At 47.8% G+C, this 21,388-nt stretch overlaps 1 protein-coding gene across 3 annotated transcripts in view; it reads left to right on the top strand.

The window, feature by feature from the left end:
- The window catches only part of LOC1276412 (semaphorin-1A), a 93,664-nt gene that overhangs the window by 57,727 nt on the left and 14,549 nt on the right, over nucleotides 1-21,388 (top strand). For 2 of the 3 annotated variants that reach the window (XM_061651598.1, XM_061651600.1), the window contains one exon: nucleotides 12,009-12,132. The gene's annotated coding sequence lies outside the window, so the exon portion shown is untranslated. Of the gene's footprint in view, nucleotides 1-8,184; nucleotides 8,643-12,008; nucleotides 12,133-21,388 lie in introns of those variants that run through there. The other variant, XM_061651599.1, reaches the window with a different exon arrangement.

Genomic DNA, 21,388 nt, shown 5'->3' with positions numbered 1-21,388 from the left:
ACACACATGTCAAACGTGCACGAAACACGAACTCTTCGCCCAGGGACGTAATTGGATAGGCAATTTAGGGGGACAGCGCGAGAAGCAGTGAGAGACAGGGCGATTGGCTACCGAGTTTCGCCATTCGATACCTATTCCAGGGTGCGCAATATGAGTCCTGCCAATGTGTCGTGATAATCAAAATAATGATGCCTGCACAATACGCTCACCATTAGCGGACGACGAAATTCGATACGTTTCTGGTAGAGGGATTGGGGCGAAAGCAGCTCGTGAACTGCGCATATACGAGCTTGTTTGAAGCTGTGCAACGAATGTCGGGGTGTATTGTGTGCCGTGACTGTGGAACAGGAACCATATGATATAGCCATTCTTTCCCCGAGGGTAACAGCAGCTCGCTGTGCATTTTTGCATGGGGCAAGCTCCACCACCAAACTCACATGTCAGACGCGCCGCAACTACTAGGGCCAAGATATGGGGTTATGGTTTTTTTGTTGCTGTTTATCGTTTCGCTGAATGGTGTGAATATCTTTTTTTAGGGGATCCCCCCCTTTTGGGGTTCTTTTATTCTCAAACTCATCGGCAGAACAAATTCTTCCATCCATGATTTTCGCAGAAGTAGATAGACACACCCAACGAGACATACACATGTCTGCATGAAAACGGGCCCATGTGTGTTTGGCTTTTAATTTATTTAACACCGTCGAAACGTCAGTCGCAATAGTAGACCAGGAATGTGCAAAAGGAGGAGCTGAAAGGTTTTGGCGAAGGCACAGTATGTGAGTATTTTTGGAACATGTGTGACGAGTAACATACACGCAAGCCATTAAGAATATGTCATGTTTAATCTAGAGAAAAAAAAAACATATTGATTCGGCCTAGAACCTCTTGTTTGATCTAGATGTCAGTGCTTGATTGTACGATTTCGATTGATTGTTTGATATGAACGTAACTGACCTGACTGGCGTAGTATGCTGCAATCAAACGGATGACCTTTAAAAAAGGCGACGGCGGAATTGATTGATTTTCGTGCGTGTGAACTCTCCTTTCCATTCGTTTGAAAAGCCGTTTTGCTAGCGAATACATTTATTTCGTGTCAGAGTTTTGATAAGCGAAGGCTACTTCATAGCCCGGCTGCCGATGCTGGGGAATACGGTTTTCAGAAACTTTCCGAAACCTTGCCCGCTTAAAAATGCCCGCTTGTGTGTGCACGATCATCCCGCGAGAACTGCCCTTGATCGTATGGTAAAGCAATGTTGTGGAATTAACGATCACTGCGTGTATACGGAAACGGAGCAGAGGGTAGAAAAATAAACACAATAACAATGTCGACAAGATGCGAAAGGAACCTAAATGAGCAAAACATAACCTCGTCCAAAGTGCTGGAAGGGAATCGGCAGGGTGGGGAACGCAAACGCACAGAATGTGAAACTGCGCTCGACGAGTTGACGTCTCGCTGTCTGGCGCTGCGCGCGCACATGGAAGTTCCCCTGGCGGTGGTTCTACCGCGACCGACCGGAAGTGGCAGATCAGCGAGCGAACGCGGCGTTGATCGATGCGTTCGACCGCGTTCGGTTACTGGTTGAGTGCGCAAAAACAAGTCCCATCCAGCAAACCCCAGCAAACCATCTATATGCTCCGCGCCCAGTTTCGACGTGTGCTGCTCGCCGTTCGCGCGTACTGCGTGCAAAACCGGAAAAAAGCAGGAAATATGTCACAGAAATCTAATGACGGACACAAGCCGTTGTGGTTTGTACACGACAAGAGAGAAAAATGGTTCACCATTCATTCACCAGCCCCAAAACACCGTGAAGGCGAGGGCTTTAATCAACGTGTGGCTCGCCGCGCGCACACCGATCGTACGATCCGTCTCGCGTGATGATCGCAAGTTTGGCGTGTTTGTGACAAGGAGTGTTAGCGTTGGTTGTTGTTTTTTTGTGCCACATTTGTTTTTTTGTGTTTCTACATCATTCCACTTCGATCGCGAAGAAGTTTCGCGCTGGGCCACTCCTCCTCGCGTGCGAGATCCCTCTCGCTATCGAATGCTGAAGCGTGCCCCCATCGCGGGTAATCAATCGCTCGCTCAATGACTTTATTTTCTCCCCTCGGCCCTCCTGGGCATTGCGATCGCGGAGTGCAAACCCCACGGCGGAGTGCTCGTGCAGGAGAAAACGAAGATTTTTGTTATGCTGTCGGCGGACGTCGCGCTGCTCATAAATATTTATCGCGGAACATGACAATCGGGTCGTCATTGGAATGGTTCGTTCGATTGGGGTTCGCTTCTTGGCGCGGTCGCAATCGCTCTACGTGTATGATGATAATGCTAATCCCTCCCCCTTGATGTTACCCCGATGCTGATGTCGCGCTGCGGACCAGTGGACAATTTATCTTAATTATAGGAAATGTATCGGGATACCGCGCCGGCCAACCGGTCTCGGCGGGCGGGCGGAGTGTATAGAGTTACTGTCACCAGGCCCTCTCGATGACTTCAGTGCGTAGAAAGTGGAGTGATCACCAAGCAAACCAGCGCTCTAAATCGACCCATACCAAAAACCCTTTGGCAGCGGATGTCTTAAGAGGTTGTCGTTTAGATCGAGAAGTGATCCAAGAGAGCCTTTTTTGTGAGTACACTCCCATCGAACGTTTTTGAATGTAGAAATACCGGTTCTCGACTGGGACTGGTTTTTGTTTTCGGGTTGGACGAAAGACGTCGCCGTTTTGAGCTACAAATCGGCCCACCGTGCTTTAGACTTTCGGTAAGTCCGAGGGGAGATAAATCTTTTATTCAAACCACGCTAACTGACCAAAACGCAAAAACGCTAACTGGCCGTCCATCAAGAGCAGCCGTGTGCGTCTTCATCTATTTTGTGTGCAGGTATATAGCTATTGCTGTTTGGTGGAAGGGTTCAATTATTCAAGGTTGCAATACTACGCCGATGCTGCGAATGTCCTTCGAGCGATGGGATTTAATCGTTTGATGGATGGTTTTTGTTCCCCGCACAGCTAAACCTTCGCGTTGATTAATGCGGAATCATAAACAATCGTGCTCAGAGAGTGTGTGCATTCTGGGTAAACAATTAGCTGCGTTCCACGTAGCTAGCTGCACCTGCATGTCAAGTCGATTAAGAATGCAAACAACTAAACCATACGTTCTCTAATGGCGCAGAAAAATCGGGAGATGTCAGTCTCGCTCGCAGTAGGTTGAGCGAATGTTAATTGTTGGTTAAATACTGCTTCCTGTCGCTCTTGTGGAGTGGGTTGTTTAGGGGGGGTGAGTTGGAGTTGCAATTAGCGATGCAAAGCGTAGGAATTCGCTTGTTAAAATCCGGGGCGTTCAGGGAGATACATTACAATTTGTTTTGGCCTCGAGCAGGCAAGTACCGATGAGTGTAGGACACAGCGGGACCCTTGAAAGAAGTGTGATTTATAGCGCGGTTTCGGGCTTTTTTTGTTTATTTATAGAGCAAAGAATCCCTTCACTACTTCGACCTAAAGTAGGGTAGTATGTAAGGTGTCCAACAGCAAGGAGTGACCTCTAACGAAGCAATACAATATCAACGCATCCAACAGGAAGGTCAAACGAAGAAGAAAAAAACCGGGTTAATGAATAGTTTTGTAGTGGTTTATTTAGGCTTCACATTTTTTTTGCGTCGAATGACGCGATAGTCCCTCCGGGGGAGTTGGGGAGTCCACATTCCGAATATCTCGGCGGCGAAGGACGGCTATGCTCTGTACCGCGAGGTGTTGGGCAATGGCTCTGTCGGTCATTAATGCCAGTCCGGCTGCATGAGGGTCACGTTAGCACCTCTGGTGCCTCGTGCGCGAACATTCCATTCTCGAAGACCTCGGACGTTCGCCAGACAGGTAGTCGCCGGACGGTTGCGTACGGTCGCACAGGACGATGCGACCGAGCGGCTGCTTTGGCCCCATCATAATCACCTCGTTCGGTTCGGTGTATCGACAGATTCCAATGTTTAGCTTCGTGGCAGTTGCACGTTAAAGGGCCCTTTACTTGTAATGATATACCGCTGGATACAGCGAGATGGGTATGCTCCTCCTTTTGGGAAACGGTGTCGCGGAATCCATGCATCCCAGGAGAGTCGGGCCGGTCGGAGGGTTCGAACATCATCAGGGGCACACACACACGCACACACGTATATCTACCCCGTCACCTGTACCTGAAGGTTAATTGCTGATTGAAATCAGTTGCTGTCGAACGCGGGTCAAAAGACTAAGCAGGTGACGCGGGCTCGCCAAACAAAACGAAAAGCGGGAGGGAAAAAACATATATTTCTTCACCTGCGAGCGGTTGCTGTGGTTCAATAAAACCCACAGACCTTCTGGGGGGTTGCTATTGTTGTTTAGGTCGTTGGTTGGGGCAGTCACACCAGTAAACGATGACGATTTTTTTGACAGCATCCCCTTTACGAAGGTGCGACGACGGACGGTTTGGACGGTCCGTCGAGCAGAGCAACCCAGTTGGAATTAATGTCGTAAAATACGCGTCGAAAATGAAAGCAATGCCAGCAACGGCCAACACTCGAATGCTGGTCGTTCTCATGGAAATCAAAACATGCTCTGTGGTGGAATAAAAATAATAAGCATACCTTAGCGTTTTAAATAATCAAAACGCAGCCGCGCGATCACATCAATCAATCAAGCTCTCCAACAGCCCGCATGCAGAAGGAGGAGGTGGTCAAGACATCGACTGTGCGTACTGTGCGCACTCCACATTGGAACGTTCCATTCTCGCAGGACGATATCGGTTAACCTTTGCATTTTGTAAACATCATCGACAGGGCACTAGGTCGGCACTCAGGAAGTTAAGCTACAAAACAGTGCCGACTCTTCCGCACGCGGCAAGCGAGCAAAAACACCTTTGTGGTAACCAATTAATCCATCATAAAGATCTCCGTTGGTTTGTATCCATTGTAAGCCTCCGTGTATTGTGAGATTTGTGTTTATTTTGGTAATCATCTTCCATTCCGCCGGTTTGTTTGCTGTGTCCCAACATCGCACAGAGCTTAGAATCATAGATCAGGTTATGATGGGATGTATTTTTTTGGTAGTGTTTTGAATATATCTTTTTTTTATCTCCCTCTCTAGAGGTGAGATACTTCAACACGCGCTTCTCAGGCTTTCGGGCTTCATTCAAAGTAATGTTAAGCATCGGCTAATGGGCTAGGATTTCTTGCGTATCGTGTCGTGTTCTCTTCCTGGGATCCAAAACCGGCCGAACCGGACCTTTCGCGGGGCTGTTTTGGTAACCTCCGCAGTAAATTATTCATACAAACGGCTTATAAACCAACCGCTCGGATATGCGGGCTTAGAAGTTGTCTCCCACCGCTTCACCCAACCATCATCTCCAACCATCAAGTAGAACCTGAACTGCGGTTTGCAAATGAAGGCAAATCTTCTACCGCGATACCACGGTGCGGTGTAGGTTCGTTTTATTGGACGACAGGTTGATCTTTTGTCTTTTCCAGCCGCTCGGGGTGCTCTCGGGGGTGCTCGTGCAATCTGACAGTTTTGCGCAGTAAGCAGATCGAGCCAGACACGGTGTCTCCGGTGTTGGGTACTTGGGTGAGTCGTTTTTTCCCCGCCATATCTTCGTTTCTGTGACTCTTGGATCACCTCCAAAGGTCCGGCGGATTAAGTGTGGATTGGTTTTCTGTGACGGTGCCGGTCGCCACGGTGGCTGGAACACCTTCCAGGCAGGCAGATACGGGAATGGTGGGATTTGCAAGTGATGAATTTCTGTACAGCCCAGCCGAGACCTGTCAAAACCGTGGACATTGGAAACTTGCAGGCTTGTGGGAAGAACTGATCTCCCCGCTGTGTTGTTGTTTTTAGCGATGCGTCATTCGCCTACTGCTGGAGGCTTGAAGTGATTTTTGCAAGCGCATAGTAGGAAGTACGGCAACTGGTGCCCACTCGAAATCGCACGGCACATGAGAGAAACTCGACGAACCTAATTACTGATACGAATCACCAGGCATTGGGATAGGATCAATCTTGGCATGTTACATCACCTCCGCTACAAACCGATCGATCGATGTGTGATGATTAGGCAGGCCCGACAGGAGGCATTCGAGGCTAGTGCGGGAATAGTGCGGGACCTGATGCTGGTGACAAAGTGTCTCGTTCGGAGATCGGATAGCTATGCCTGTGCTGAGGTCCCCGTTCTTTCGCCAGTTGATGCTGATCGATAGTTGCGAGCGGGTGCCTTGATTGGTGAATAATTGCATCGCTTATTGGCCGATTGTGTGTGTGCGGCATCGGTACGGTTTTTCTGATTAAAAGCTGCACCTCTCGGGTGCCACCAGCTTTGGCACGTTAGCGAGTATGTGCTGCTGTTGTGTGGTGTAAAGGTAAAGTGTGTGTTTTTGTATAGTCCACACTTGACTCATGGAATGTGGCAGGTAGTGCAATGGTAGTTTGGTCAGTGGAAGCGATCCCGCAAGCAAAAGGGGCTGACATGTGATGTGTGGCAGGTGCTGCAATAGCTCTCTTGCCCTTAGTATTATTCCCCTACTTTGGAGATGAACGTGACCAGGGCCCGTATGTGTGTGGTAATTTATTGCGGTAGAACCGTTCGTTAAAGATTCTGCAGGAGCGTAGTTAATGGTCGCGATTTAATCACAACACGCAGTGGTACAACCTCCAAGTGAAGCCAAGCGCGCGTCGTAGTGGTGAAACCTGTTACCCTTGTGGACTGCTTCGGGGAGACCTCCGGTGTGTCTATGGATATTTTGCTTTGCATTTTGCGAGGTGAGATATAATTTGTTGACAAGCGATCTAATGTCGAGAGTTTTGCATACGCAAAGATTGTAGGTTTTGCGGTTACAGGCCGTACGCCGTGTTGTCCCAATGTCCATTCAGTAGAGTGGCGTGTGAAATCTGAAACCAAAAGAGCAGGTTTGCGACCAACTTATGACAGAGAAATGATGAAAAATGAAGGACCGAAACGGGTGGAAAGCAACGTTCTTCCCTGCAGGTGTTGATAATCCTCGGCGAGAAGAACTCGCCATGATCGATGGCCCAGTAGAAGCTGAGAATTAAACGAAGCAAAAGCGAATATCTCTTGGAGAACCTGAAAAGCTTCCATAAATCGCACCATCGGCATTATTGGTAGAGGTCCGATCTACCACACGCACAAGTTAGCGGAAGAGAACGCGGCGAGCGAATTAGTTTGCATATTTTATCGGTGTTCCGTTACTTATTTTGTCATAATCGGTGTGCCATGGGGGGAGTCATTGGGAAGATTACAAAGGCTTGGACATCGGTAAGCTCTCCCAGGGAGGTTCTGTTACGCGGCAGATGATTTATGTCGTCGCCTCAGGCTGTCCCGAGGCGTCGGCTGAGTGGCGATGGCATATTTTACAGTTCAGCAGCTCGTTACGCCTGGGACAGTTTGTGGGCCTCCGACTTCCCGGGGGTGAAATTCTGGAGATACTGCCGTCGGATTAGCTGCACAAAGAATAAAATTCTGCGTTGGAATTATATAGAATTACACTCACATAAGATCGTGTGTACATGGCACACCGCAGGCAGAGATCAAGGCAATGTACATAAACTAATCGCTTTACCTAATATATCTCCCCTTCCATTCCTCAACGGGTTGATCAAAGTGAGAACAAGCGTCAACGTCGGAACGTTTCTTTAATATACACCTTGAAGTCTACCCAGTTACCTGGTAGTTTCTAACGGGCGGTGTGGAGTTCGATTGGTGTTTCCGATGAGATAAGTGAAATGATTGGAGGCGGCTTACGAAGGTGCAGATTTATAGTCAATCGCCCTCGGACGCCGATACCCACACACATAAACACACACATGGTCCACGGCAATCGCGCCGTACAGTCTGGTAGAAGTTGCTTGACGTATGACTTCTAATGCGCCCTCTGCAAACTTCTAACAGCTTGCCATTTTATGTGCGTTTTTTTTTCTCTCTTCTACTCGGACTACTACGGTTGTGTCCACCCCCACCGGTTTTGCAGCGGTGAGTGTTGGTGTATCGTAGGTTTGTGTGTGAGTGCGTTTCACACACAGAGAGTAATCCATCCAACCGCTGGTGCATGGTGCGTGGTGTGTTTAATTTGCACTCACCCATAGATGGTTTAGTGTGTGGTTTTAGTGCAACGTCAGTGGAGACTCGGTCGCGACTAAGCGCTGTTTACAGTGCTGTCAGTACGCGCCTGACAGTTGACAATGGAGGTGATCGCATGGAAGAAGAAGTCGTGTGCGTTGTTCGTGTGCTAGCTTTAGAAGGCAAACGATCTAGTGCATTGTGCCGAGGAAAGAACCTGGCGACTTCTCGGGGTGTGATATCTTCCGGAAAGCAGGAAAGAGCAGAGTGCGCGATATATCTCGTGAGTTTGTGTCTGCTGTGTAGATACGCTGTCGTTGACCTTCTAGAATTTCGTGACTCTGCCGATCGTATACCAGCCCTACGTGCTGTGAATAAGTGCTTTATGTGTGTGAGTGTGTGTGCATGTTAAGTCGTTGAGTTCGTTACTCGAAGTGATTGATAACCGTTTCACCCGCCCGAAGCAAGGTTGGGCGTCGCGGCTGTTGTTGTGTCCTCTGCAGAGTGTGACAGTGAAGTGGCCCTGCCCTAACATTACTACACTACAACACGGCGTGCTGTAAGTGATAAGGGGGGGGGGGGGGGGGGGGGGAGAGGTTTGTGCACCCTCCATCTACCTCGCAACCGTGTGTTAATAGAATAATTTGAACGATAAGCGAAAATCGTGCCCCGCGCGAGATCACTCTATTTGGAGCAAACAGGCAGCAAACGCGAGTGTCGGCGTGCGTTAATGTGCGCTTAATTTAATTGAGTTTTACAAACGCGCTCGCGCGGTGCGTGTGCCCCGGAAAAAGGGCAGGCCTTAAGTGGGTTGTAGTGGGCTGGCCAAGGGTTCGTTGGATTTGCGAACATCATTGCCGGTGCGTGTGTTTCTTCGCTGTTTTCTTTGCGCCCACGAAGATTTCGGTTCATCGTCACGCCTTTCGAGCTTCCTTTTTTCGGCACAGCGGAAACCGGCACGGAATTGTTGAAAATTAGAACAATTGTCACGACAGACCCCACAACCCCGCAGCGATCAATGGAGGCGATTTGCGCCTGAAAGGCGGTCAGAGAAAAGCTACCGCGTAACTCAATTACGGTGACTTCTTCATTTCCGACTTCCGAGCGGCCTCGGTGAGCAGCCGGGCGTGAAAACCCGGTGCGCGACACGTTTTTCCGCCGCGTTGGACGCGCTCCAGTTTGTGCCAGGTTCAATTAATTTGCTGATGTGGGGGCGGGTGGGTTTTCTCACGACTTACGGGACACAACCGCTTATCATTTCTTTCCGCTCCGGTGCTCCGATTCCAACCCCTTCACGGAACCGCCGAAAAGTGGTCAATTTGTAGATTTCCGATCACAACAATAGCATCGGACGAGATCAGCAAGAAGAGCACCCTGTGGTTGGTGTGCAACGATTTGGCGGTTTGGTCGATTGTGGTGCCGTGATTGGCATTATTAAGTGTGGCTGTCAGAGCTGCGGTGGTGTTTTTGGTTTGTGCGATCGTTGCGCAAAACAACACAGCCACCCCTTTTCCCGTATGCTTATGGGATTTTAATGAGTCAATCAATATTTCATATTCATCCGATGCGATGCGAAACGGCTAAAAATGATTCCTTTTGCGCGCAGTGAAATTGGCAGGCGGTTTTATAACGCGATCTGACATTTACACAGAACCGCGTGTTCCGCTCGACGAGGGTCGTAAAATGCTTGTTCTCTAATCCTCTCTCTCGCCTTCCGCCTCGGCATATTGGCATATGTGTTGTGCGTGTAAGTACGCTTTAAGATTGTTGAATTTTAGTGAACGTACGCGCTCCGGGTTGGCATATGGATCGTTACGTAGGCCGAGCTTTTTATGGCCGCCTAGAAGCTGGTTTACAGATCAGAACTTCTTCAGAGCACCCGATGGCACGACTTAAGCGCAGAGAACAATATTGCTTTACGATTATATTCATAATTTTATTGCCAAGCACATTAAAACAGCTCTGGTGTGTTTATTTCTGGAATACGAATTCTTGATCATTTGGCGCGACAGTGCGCGACGGTTGGACTAAGATTTGCGTTTATCTCTCGCGCGACTGCGGCTCCATTTTCTGCGTACGTTCTTAATGTTCCGCGGTATTCTTAATGTTCGAGGACTATTCGTGCAAGCGATGAAACGTTAATGAGGTAAATTAATGGTGCTTACTGCTTGCTGCTACTCATTAGCTTTTTTGTTGTTGTCCTAAACTACTGTAAAGTTTTGATTTATTATATTTTGTCGATGTTGGTGGCTGTAAGGGACAGTTTTGATTTGCTTTGTTGTGCCGTTTTAGCAAAGAATGCCCGGTACGAGATGAACATGATATCGTAAATCTTCCTATTTCACCATCATGTAATTCAATCGTCTCAATTCCCTTCAGAAATGCATGCGAGCAAGATCAGAATGATTGATCAGGCAAGCATATGCATGTTGCGCGAGGGGAATCATACTTTTGTGACAACCCTCCTGGGGGCAACGCAGTGCACCAAAATCATCATAACAATCATGACGAACCATCTAGTTTGAAGTACGAAAACACGGCCGGAGCTCCCTCTCTCTTCCCTGTCAGCTTCCGGAAATGATGCGTTCTCTGTGGCGTGTGTTTTGTGTTTCCGCTGCTGGTTCTTCAAACTTCCCCGTGCCCGAAAATGGCTTGCATTTTACGGATGCATATACACGATTGGCGCAAGGGTCTAAGTGGTGGGATGTGCAGCACGCGACCAAACGTATCGTATTACGCCGCGGTGCTTGTGCATTTTTATTTATTTACGATACGAAACCAAAACCTGGGGGAACAGAGCGTAGTGCGTGCGTGTGTGTCTCGCAGTTCTTCTACTGCGAATGATGCAAAGATAATCATCCATCTTGCTGTCCCGAGCGCTGATGTCCCCGGGAGCAGCAGCATACGTTTTCGTGTTGTGCGTTTTTTTTTTGTTTTGCTCGCACTGTCCCGTTTTTATTGGTTCTGTTTTGGTTTGGCTGCCCTCGGCTTGTGAAAGACGTGTCAAGGGTACGGAATGGGAAATTAAAGAACAGTAGGGAAAAAAGTGAAGAAGCAAAAGGAAATGTGAAAACCTCATCCTCCTGAAAAGCGGAACGACATTCGGATAATATATATATTTTTGCGCAATCGTTTGCGTCGGTTTCTTCTTCGCTTAAGCTTAGCTTTCTGAGTGCATCTGACATTCGGTGTGGGCACGTGGATCTCTCTTCCTCTCTTCATCTGCATCTGCAGTTTTCGTATGCATCGAAGCAGCTGGTGACATTAAACTAGGCAGCAGTGGCAGCTTTACTTTGGCCATGCCGTGGGGCCTCATGGAAGTCATCGTAAGGTCCTCCGAAAAACGAGACTCTAAAATCATATTGGCATGTGTTGGTCGTATGTTTTAAATGCATGGCGCGTGCGCATCGTTTGCATCACGCTTTAGCCTGGAGGGAAATTATTGCCTTGCTGCACCTTTTTTTTTGTCAGTCGCTCTCTTTCTTGCTCTTGGCCTCTGAAAGCCTTAAAGCCCCTAAGCAAGAGGATCTTGTAGTTCTGGAGGACACACCTGCCCCTGTAAGACAACCGGTGGTGTGTGGCTCTGTACAGTTTTGTAGGTTGCCCAATTTCTTATTTGCGTTGCCCGTTAATTCCAGTCCTGCTGTGTGTGTCCAGGTGATCGAGTTTAAGTTGAGGTTAGGATGGAAAGAACCAAACACACGCCTCGCGGTCGTAAAACTTTGCAGTCGAAAGAACGAAAGAGTTCTAACAAAATTGGGTCTTATCTACGTTTGCGTCTCGTGCCTCGTGACCGATGTGTAACGTTTTGGTAGTGTTAAGTCGCTCGAAGAAGTATCGCTTAAACTCGTTCTTATGCTTCTGTTCTGTTTCTTCATGCACGGTGTTTTCATTTTCCCATTTTCCGCCCCGTCTTTGTTTACAGAATCGCGCGAGACCGATCGGCCGATGCAGTGGACCGTTGCCCAGTCATAACAGAACACACCGGCAGAGTGAGTTGAGTGTGTGCCGCCAGCGAGCGCGACTTGGAAGCAAAACAATTGTGAGAGGTAAGTGCGACGAAGCTGGGGTGAAGAATCTGGGGAAGAGAGTAGGGGAGTATAAAGTTCTATGTTTCTAAATCCAAAACAGCGACCAGCTGCATGCTGGGCGTGTGTGTGTGCCTTACTAAATCGAAACCGAGTGACCTAATTTTGCCCATTGCACCGTTTCCGGGTTAAGTGGAGACTCAAAAAGAAGGGCCGGCGAGGGTGGATAGGGATCTAGATTTCCCCCCAATACACCTACTACTCAGGAAAACCTTATTCCTCCCTCTCTTGGCGGAGTGAATCGTGTTAATATGATTTAATTTTCACCTGCGCGCACGAGTTTTGTTTTACTCCGGGTGGAAATCGGGTTTAAGTGTTTTTTTTTCATTCCCATCCTGCCAACGCGTGGAGCGCGGTTTTTTTTGGTCTGTTTAGGAACAACTTCTAACCTTTCTCGCCTTGTCCATGTCTCACCTTCACCATATTCCATATTCCGGGCGCAATTAGCAGATTATTACGGTTAATCGTGATGGAAATGGATGATCAACATGAGCGCGGCGATCAAGAAGAGATCATCACGATGAAGATGATGATGATGGAGGTGTGCGATTGCAAAACCAACCGCGTGTGCGTGAATGGCACCTATATACGGCCGCGCGAAAATGCAGGCTGCTCGAGTTTTTAGCCAAGTACATCCGTAGATGGACGAAAAGAATGAAACTTGTGAGCAGCGGGCTTGCAATGGCGTGTTTGATCTATTAAAGCTAACCCGGTCATAGAGAAAAATGTAGAGAGAGAGAAAGGCAGGGATGGGGGCAAGTGTTGTACAGCTTTAATGGTGGAAGGTTATTTTGTTAGCGGAGCACACAAATTGTTTATTTTACCGTTCCGCGCGTTATTGAATTGCAGCCTGGTAAGTGCCGATGGAATTCGGCTGGAAATTTGTCTGAGCGCCAGTAGCATTCATTGTGCGGTTCAATGAAGAAATAAGCCACGTGGCATTGGTTTTGCTGAAGTTCATAATGTGTTTGTCAAATACATACCTTAGTAGTAACCCGGAAATATCGCATGGTGTAACATCACCAAAAACTAAACAAAAACGTCATTTCAATGTAAATCCCAAAATCCCACAAAAATAGACAACAAACACTGTGCCTTTTTTTTAAATTGTTTTGTTAAAAATCAGCAAACAGAAAAGCCCACGAATGGAATCTGTTTCCTTCCTGCCCAAAAACCGCGCCTCCACTAATTGCATTCCACAACCTCCTCCCTCATGCTCCAGTACACAACACCTGCAATTGCGTTTACCCTAAAACGGTGCGTAATTGTTATTTGCCGAGTTTGAGTTTTGTTGTGTGTTCCCGCGCAGCCCGTAATGAATGGGTGAGGCCATTCAGCTAGAGTGGGAGGGTGGTTTTGTGTTGTGGTCGCATGCAAAACAAAGGACAATCGTTAATATCCGTCCCCTATCGTGGATTGTTCGACAACGGGCAAGCGACAATGTCACCTTGGGCCACGGGCGGAAGGTGTAATTGGTGTTAGAAAATTGGCAGAATGTCACGCTAAACTAAAAAAAAAACGCACGTTGGTGGACAGTTAGTGGAGCGAGTGGCCCTGAAAGCGTCTGGAATTATTGGGGAATTTGTAACAACTTAAAGGCTTGAAGTATTTAAATAATTTGGTAATTTAAAATACGTTGACAAGTTCTTATGGTTGTCTTAAAATTCAGTGTTATATTGATCAAACTCGTGCTTTAGACAGCGTTGTTTTATGCAATCGGAACTATAAACTGTTGCACAAATCTAGGTATAAAAAAGCGCCCCATCGCTAGTCGTAAAATTAAATAAAGCTGGCCTCAAAAAAGACCGACGGTGCGCCATAAAATTCCGCCTGGAAAAAGGTGTCTTGCGCCTAATTCGCAGCTCCCAAAGCCGAGCGAATAATCTCACGATCCTTTACCTTCGCGTTAGTGTGTGTGGTGGATAATCTAAATCTCCAAACAAAACACGCGAAAGAACCACCCCGTATGCTGAATGTGACATTGCCATTGTGCCGTTCGAATTGGCGACAGGCGGTGACATTGAAAAACGATCGCGTGCAATATTGGAAAGCCTAGAGTCGGGGGATAATCTGCTTTCAAAAATCATCACAAAAAACCACCCCCCTCCTCCTCCTTTAACATTTGTGGGACAGTGATCGTGAATGGGTAAAGAGCAGCTATGCAAAAACAACGATCCCCACCGGCGCACCGGTTCTGGTGTTCGACGCGCCTTAGCACAGTTTCCGCAACGGGCGGTGGTGGTTCTAATGCGCGCTGCGCCTCGCTACGGCAGTGTCACTCAAAAGCTGGCACGAAACAAAAAAAGAGCGCTTTTGTTGTGTTTCAGTTTTTTGTATACAAATTAGAGCAACAAATTATGCCGCTACAGTAGATGTAACGGAATGTGCTCTTCGTGCGCACCGTAGTTTGAAGCCAGCTGGTTGCAATCTACGCCACCAAAAGGGGGGGGATGGGGGGATAACGTGGGTAGGGCTTTGTTTCATTCGCTATTTCTCTCTATTATTTAATTATGGAAACAAAGTAGTCCCACATTCAGTGCGCGCACACACATACGGCCCTGTATGCATCGCACGCATATCGCACTTTCTGGGCTGGGCTGAGAGGGGGAGGTGAATAAAGCGTGAGGGATGCGCAGGGCAAAGCAACGGAGGTTTATGTAAATAAGGTTAGATCACAGCGGCAACAGTTTTGTCTGTGACACCTGTACACACACAGTGCTGAAGGGGGGTGGTGAGGAGTGTGAGGGAGCCAGAGACGCACGGTGTCTGTTTGTACGTTTATGATGGGCGATATTGTTGTCTAACGAGTGGTTGTAGCCTCGCCGATCGATCGCGGTTGATCACTGCGGGAAAGAGAGAGAGAAATGCAAAGCGAAGGAATGGCCGAAGCCGAAAATAACCCTTACGGAGCGGGGTGTGGGGAGGGGGGTTTTATGCGATGTAAATCACCTGTCGACATTGCCAGGCGTCACTCGACCGAACGCGCGGCGCATCATCATTTTAATGCATGACCGTGTGTGCGCGCCTCGCGGTTCATGCGCCTCGTTCACCCCGTGTCCGTTAATGTACCCATCTCCGCACCCTCCACACCTTCATCCCCCTCGGAGCACCCATACGAGGAGGGGGAAGCAGATGTAAATAAATAATACACCTCCCCAAGCCACGGTTTTGTTTACCTCCACGCCGCGCCGCCGGTTCGTTCTCGAAATCGATTCTTCATGCACGCACGCACATCACATTTGCCTTTCTTTCCTCTGGCGTTTCCTCTGGCACACCTTACCGTTTTGGGCCGGTGTTTGACGAGACCTTAGCCCGGCGGCTGCCTAGACAAGACAAGTGATGGTGAAAAAGACGGGAACTGTCCACAGCGCGCCGCACGGTGCGTTAGTTACTTTATTTCTCTGTTCAATCCGTTTGGGGCTACCGCGCGCTTTTCCCCCGTTTGACATTAAAGTTGGCGACGCGTGTGTTGGCTCGTAACTATTTGTCGATAGTTTAACAAACGCCACGCACCCAGCCGAATGTTGCGACGCTTGAGCCGCAAAATGGCAATTTAACAAAACCCACCAATGGGCCGGGGTTGCTTTTTTTTAATTCAATCGGAAACCGTTGGGCAAAGGGAGCGCAAACTTAAAACAAAAAAAAAGAACAATAGAACGACGACGACGTCACACATGCCGCTCACTCTTCGATGTGCGCGCGCGCGTCTGCCTGTCTAATTTGCGTACAATCATGCTCGTGGGACTCTCCCCCATCGAGAAGAGATGTCAAAGGAATATTTATTATCTGCTGCTTGTGCCCTTTGTGGGGTTGAAATGAAAGGGGTGGCGCCGGTCAGCGTGAAGTGTTTATTAGCTACCGGAATGGGGCGCAATAAAACACCCACCCCACCGTCTAATAAACAGTGTAGCGTCTCTGCGCTTTTTTCCTGCGGAGGGAAGTTTCCCGTCAAATCCCAACAGCTCACTAATCGGTACGGCGGGTGATGTACGGTTTGCTGAAGCGCATTCGTTCAACCATTGTGCGACAGCAGCACGGCTTGCTCTGCTGCAGGTGCATTGTTTGTTTCGCGTTGGATGAATAAGAGAGGAAACAAATGAGGTATTTTTAGGGTATTTATGGGTTTTTTGTTAGACGCGAGTAACTGTCCATCAACCTAATTCAGACGGTGGGAAAATGGATAAAGAGCGTTGTTTGCTTCACCTCTCACTTGACATTATGATCATTTGTTCAGTCTGTTAAAACGATGGGAATGAATGGTTTGTCAATTCGTTTTGTTTTTTTCCCCCTAAAGCCCATCCAATAACAGTTTTGTCCGCCTAAATGTAGGCAATGCAGTTTTTAGGTGCATTTTCTTTCGCTGTTAAGAATAAATGGGAAAACGAACATTTTGATCCATAAATCAAATAATCATTGACCCAGTCTAGTGTAGTATGATGCCTAGAAAATCTCCAAATGTGAACCGGATGCGGGTGAAAATGGCTCACCGACAAATTGTTGATTGAATGCCAACTGTGTCACTGAAGTCTCGCTGCGTCTCACGCCGGCTGTCGATCGGAATCGGATGCTGGATGTGTGTGTGTGTGTGGATGTGTCGGTGTGTTTTCCACCACCAACAACTGACCGGGTGGTCCGGGAAACCGAGACCAAGACGTGAGCCAAACTTAATTCGGTAAAGGTTACCTCAGCCGGCCAGTGATCACCGCCCTACCCATCCGGATGGAAGAAATGCGCCTGGTCTGCCTGTGTGTGTGCCACTGGTGGTGGTCTATGATGAACTATTTTTGGACATTTCGAATACGGTCGCTCTCGGGGTCGGCTTCATTCAGACACGCACACACACACACGTGCACAAGAAATGCCATGCACATCGACCGGTGGCGGCGGCGTGTTGCATTGCTGCCGCACGTTATCCGACCCCTCGGCTGCTCGGTGGAAATTGTTTTCTTTTATATTTGACACGTAGTTTTCCCCCGGCGTTCGTGTGATTTTTTCTCCATTTTTGCGGCTCCTTCCCTGCGTCTCCCAAGCTGCTGCTGACCCCATTGTGGCGGCAGAATTTAGTGCATGACGTACTGTTTTGTGTTTCGGGGTTCTTTGCTTTTCGTTGTGCTCCTTTGCTGGGCGGGAGCGGGTGGAAAGGGAGAATATTTTACATTTCCCTTTTGCCAGGGAAAAATATCGGGCATTAGGGCACTTACGGTTGAGGAGGGAAATTCAATCAGCACCAAACGTGGAGAGACAAAAACCAAAACGTAAACACGAAACCAGGGCGGAACGCTTCAAACACACACACACAGGTTTGTGGGTCCCAAAATTGGAAGTGATCCGTTTTTCAACACCCGCCCGTCCAGCTCTCTCTCCCGCGCCTCTCTCATCATCATAAATCAAGTCGGGTGGGGTTGATGGTCGGGGGCGATGGAAGGAACATATGAGTACAGGTCATAATTTAGCCGGCAGCCGTAGAAGTTCAAACGCTTTTGCTTGGGAAGCAAGAAGGAGGCAAGAACTCAATTTTGAATGTATAAGCAGCGAACGCAGCCCTCCCTCTAGGGAACGTTCTCCTTTTACAGGTGGCTCACTAAATGGGCATTAAACGGTAATAAAATATAATGAGTCGTTTAGCGAACTTATGATATGGGAGTGGGGCGGAGTATTACTGTTCGTGGCGTTCGTTTTTAAGGTTTGTAATAATAATAAAAAAAGAATGCCCTTAAGAGGCCGATGAATGATCGAAAGACAAAGCGAGGAGGAAAACGGAGCCAGCCGAAAAAAACAGTCGTGTGCTGTGCTCACAATGGTAGCGCAAGAAAAGTTCGTTAATATTTAAACGCTCGCTCTGGCTATTGAATAATTTAATACGCCACACGAAACTCGTTATCTCAAGCTTGATGAATGTTTGGAACGAAAAAATTATGTAAAAAAGGCAAACTTTCGATTGCATGCTACCATGACATTGAACCCACCGAAACGAATGCACTGTGCAAACATATTTTACATCATCAAGTTTTTATCGGCCCTTTCGGAAGGAAAGAGAAAAGAAAGCAGTCTCGTTACGCTGCACCAACCGGCTCGGCGGGGAATAATTTTTCTGCCAGTTTGAACAAATCATTAGGAAAATCCCTAAAATGCAAAAGGCAGTAAAAAAACGATGCACAAATAAACGGTTACTGATATGTTTCGTTTTTTTCCGCGCACAAGCTTTTTCGGCAAATCGGCTAACGGTGAAAGTATAGGGCTGCAAGGGAGAATGGCGCGCGCGAGCTCGCGGGACCGTCACGAAGATGTTTTATTTGTTACTAAATCCACCCAGTACCCCGTCGCATTGTTTCCCCTGCACCAGCAAGCACAGGGGTTAACGTGTTTATAAGTCTCTAGCGTTTTGTAAGAAGCAATAATATATCCCGCGCTAGGAGAAAAAGGGTTTTTTACGTGCGCTTGGATGCGTGCGAGACGGAAGACGGTGGGAAGGTTTTTTGGTTTTTGTTTTCGTGTGTTTTCTACCTTCCCTGCTGCTTCGTTCCTTACCTTATCGTTTTGCACCTTAACCGCCGTCTGTTGCGTTTGGGGATGTTATTTTATTATTAGAGTTACGCGCAGCTCATTAATACACACGCCGGCCACTAAAAACGCGAATGTAAAAATGGCGCGCTCTTTCCTGCTTCACTGTGCGTGTGTTTTTGTATCTTTCTCTCTCTCTCTCTCCCGGTGTGTGTGTGTTTCTAATGAAGTGTAAGAGTGGAAGCTTGTTTAATAGATTTCTCCTTCGGCGGGCCGTGTCTGTGTGTGCAATCTTGCGCGGTGCAGCGGCGCACGTTGGGTCAAAATAGCGTGGTTTAGTGAACCGTGAAGACGCGCAACAAACTAGAGGAGAATAAAACACAGTAAAAATATACACAGACAGACGATGCGATATATGCGATGCGATGCTGCTCATTAAATGTAGCTGGTACTTAAGCGATTGTGAGCGAGTTTGCTGTACTTGCCGTGCAGTCGATGATGCTGCCCAAGAGGAGGAGGAGGAGGATGTTCGTGTTGCATCAGGGATTTCTTTGTGCTGTTTGCTGGTGTATCCGCTTTGGGGTTATAATAATAAAAAAAAAATACGGTAATGATGATCACAGACGGCTAGGCATGCGAGAAGCATAACGGGGAGTTATCTGACGGGAAGGTTGACTTTAACGGTTTGCTCGCAAAGGTTAAAAGCGTAGTTTGTATGCAGAGTGAAGTGCGCTTTTTTCGGGGTGTAAAATTTGTTTAAAAATAATGTACACGCTTCTGTTGCCTGGTCAATGATGAAGCAGGCATGGTCTTATTGTTCTAGAATCCAGAAACATGCCGACTGTTCAAGGTCAGCAATTGCCCTCCTATTATTTATCTGCCAACCAACCAATTCGTACGTATCAAACGCATCGGTGCAATTGCCAACTACCACATCGCCTGCAATAAATTAGTGCAATGGATCTACAGTTTCTCACCACCCCCTTCCAACAGAACCTGGTATTGATGACGTGGTCCAGGCGCCAACCCCATTAGAACTTCCTATCATAACACAAACACACACACACACGCAGTCAGAGACGCACGAGACCTAGAACATAAATTTAAATTACGCATTTATATTCCGCATTTTGCTTGTGCGGAGGCTTTTGTTTTGCTTGTGCGGAGAGATCCCATGATTGCATGCTGCTGTTAGCCGTTGGGGTTAGAAACTGCAGCAGACCAAGCACGGCTGTGTGTCATCTAACCCTCAACAGTGAAATGACTGCCACCCAGTGGTAGCACTCGGAGGGATTCTTCCACAGCAAGCGAGAAAAAGGGTTCGTCTCCTGCGCGCCCTGGTCGTTGCAGTTGTGACCGAGGGCGAGCATCGGCACTGCATCGAATTAGCATATTGTTTTATAGAATTAGTACAAAAAAACCTCTTCGCCTCTGTATATTGTTCTGTCCTTGTCCATTCTTCTTCGGAGCATCCAATGTAGCAGCGAGTGAGGAAGATGGATTGATACTTTGTTAGCTTTCTCGGTTACCTGCTGTACATTTAATATGGAAAAATAGGGAGCGAGCAGCAGGAGAGGGGGAAAAGCATCGTTTTCCCACATGGTAAACCTCGCATGCACGTATCGCTGCGGCAGACCCCCTAAGAAATGACGCAGCCCTAACTGGTCGGTTGTTGTAGTCCAGGGGGATGTAACGAATGCTAATATCGAACTTAACATTCTAATTAAAATGCACCCCATGTGTGTGTGTGTGCGGCTGAATGGGAAGGGCGATCGAAGGAACTCTATACTGTGACCTACAAGAAGGGTCAACATCGGGAACACAGGTTGTGTTTTTTTCGTACGTAATTGTTTATACAGTGTTTTATAAGCAGATTAACCTTTTGATCGTGATGAAGCAGTTGTTGTCGGCAAACATGTCGCATTACACCGTCGAAAGGTGATTAAGAAGGGTATCCTTTCGATTGCTACTTCTTGTGGCGCTGTAGGAAATACGGGAAAGTGTGTGTGTGTTCTCGATTTGAATAATGTTAGCTTAGCGGCATGGCAGAATTAGACGACATAATATTTAATTACTTATTTAGTGTGAGGGAAGAAGTTGGGTGAAACATTCACACGCTTGATGTTGTCAAACTGCTCTCTCTCTCTCACAATGCTCAGTGTTCAGTGTGCAACAATCTAATCGCCACGGATGCGTTTAAACTGTAACGTTCGTCCGGAGTTTGAAGTGGCGTATCGTATATCATCTTTCCACACATTGCCACACCGGACTGGTACACCGGACTAGCTGGCAGCCGGGCTTAAGTGGAGAACCACTTAAGGGTTTACAGTTTGAGGTTAAGGATATTATCGGTCGTGTGGTACGACTCTTTCCATGGAAAATGGAACGCAAAGCGTGTTTCTTTCAAACCCTTTAGCAACAAACATAACCTAACCCTTGGTTTTATGCACTTAATGTAGGATGTGTCTTCGGTCCTCCCGGCGACGGCGACGGTGACACAGAGGAGTGTACTTTGCTTTCACGGCCAGCCATACCGCCCGCCACGTGACGGGCAATTCCCATTCGGGTTGGCCGTTTGAGCTCTTCCATGCCTCGTTTTCAAGTGCAAGAGCACACTTACTGATCGACCAGGCGCGGTAAAAGGGGCCGCAATCCGAAAAGGGTTGTACAAAAGACGAAATGCCGAAAGGTATAAAGAAACCATAGAAAAATTCTG

The sequence above is a fragment of the Anopheles gambiae genome, chromosome 2 (genome assembly GCF_943734735.2).
Source record: "Anopheles gambiae chromosome 2, idAnoGambNW_F1_1, whole genome shotgun sequence".
NCBI classification, from domain to species: Eukaryota; Metazoa; Arthropoda; class Insecta; order Diptera; family Culicidae; genus Anopheles; species Anopheles gambiae.
Note: the sequence above shows the minus strand (reverse complement) of the source record. Positions and strands in the feature narration are given on the sequence as shown.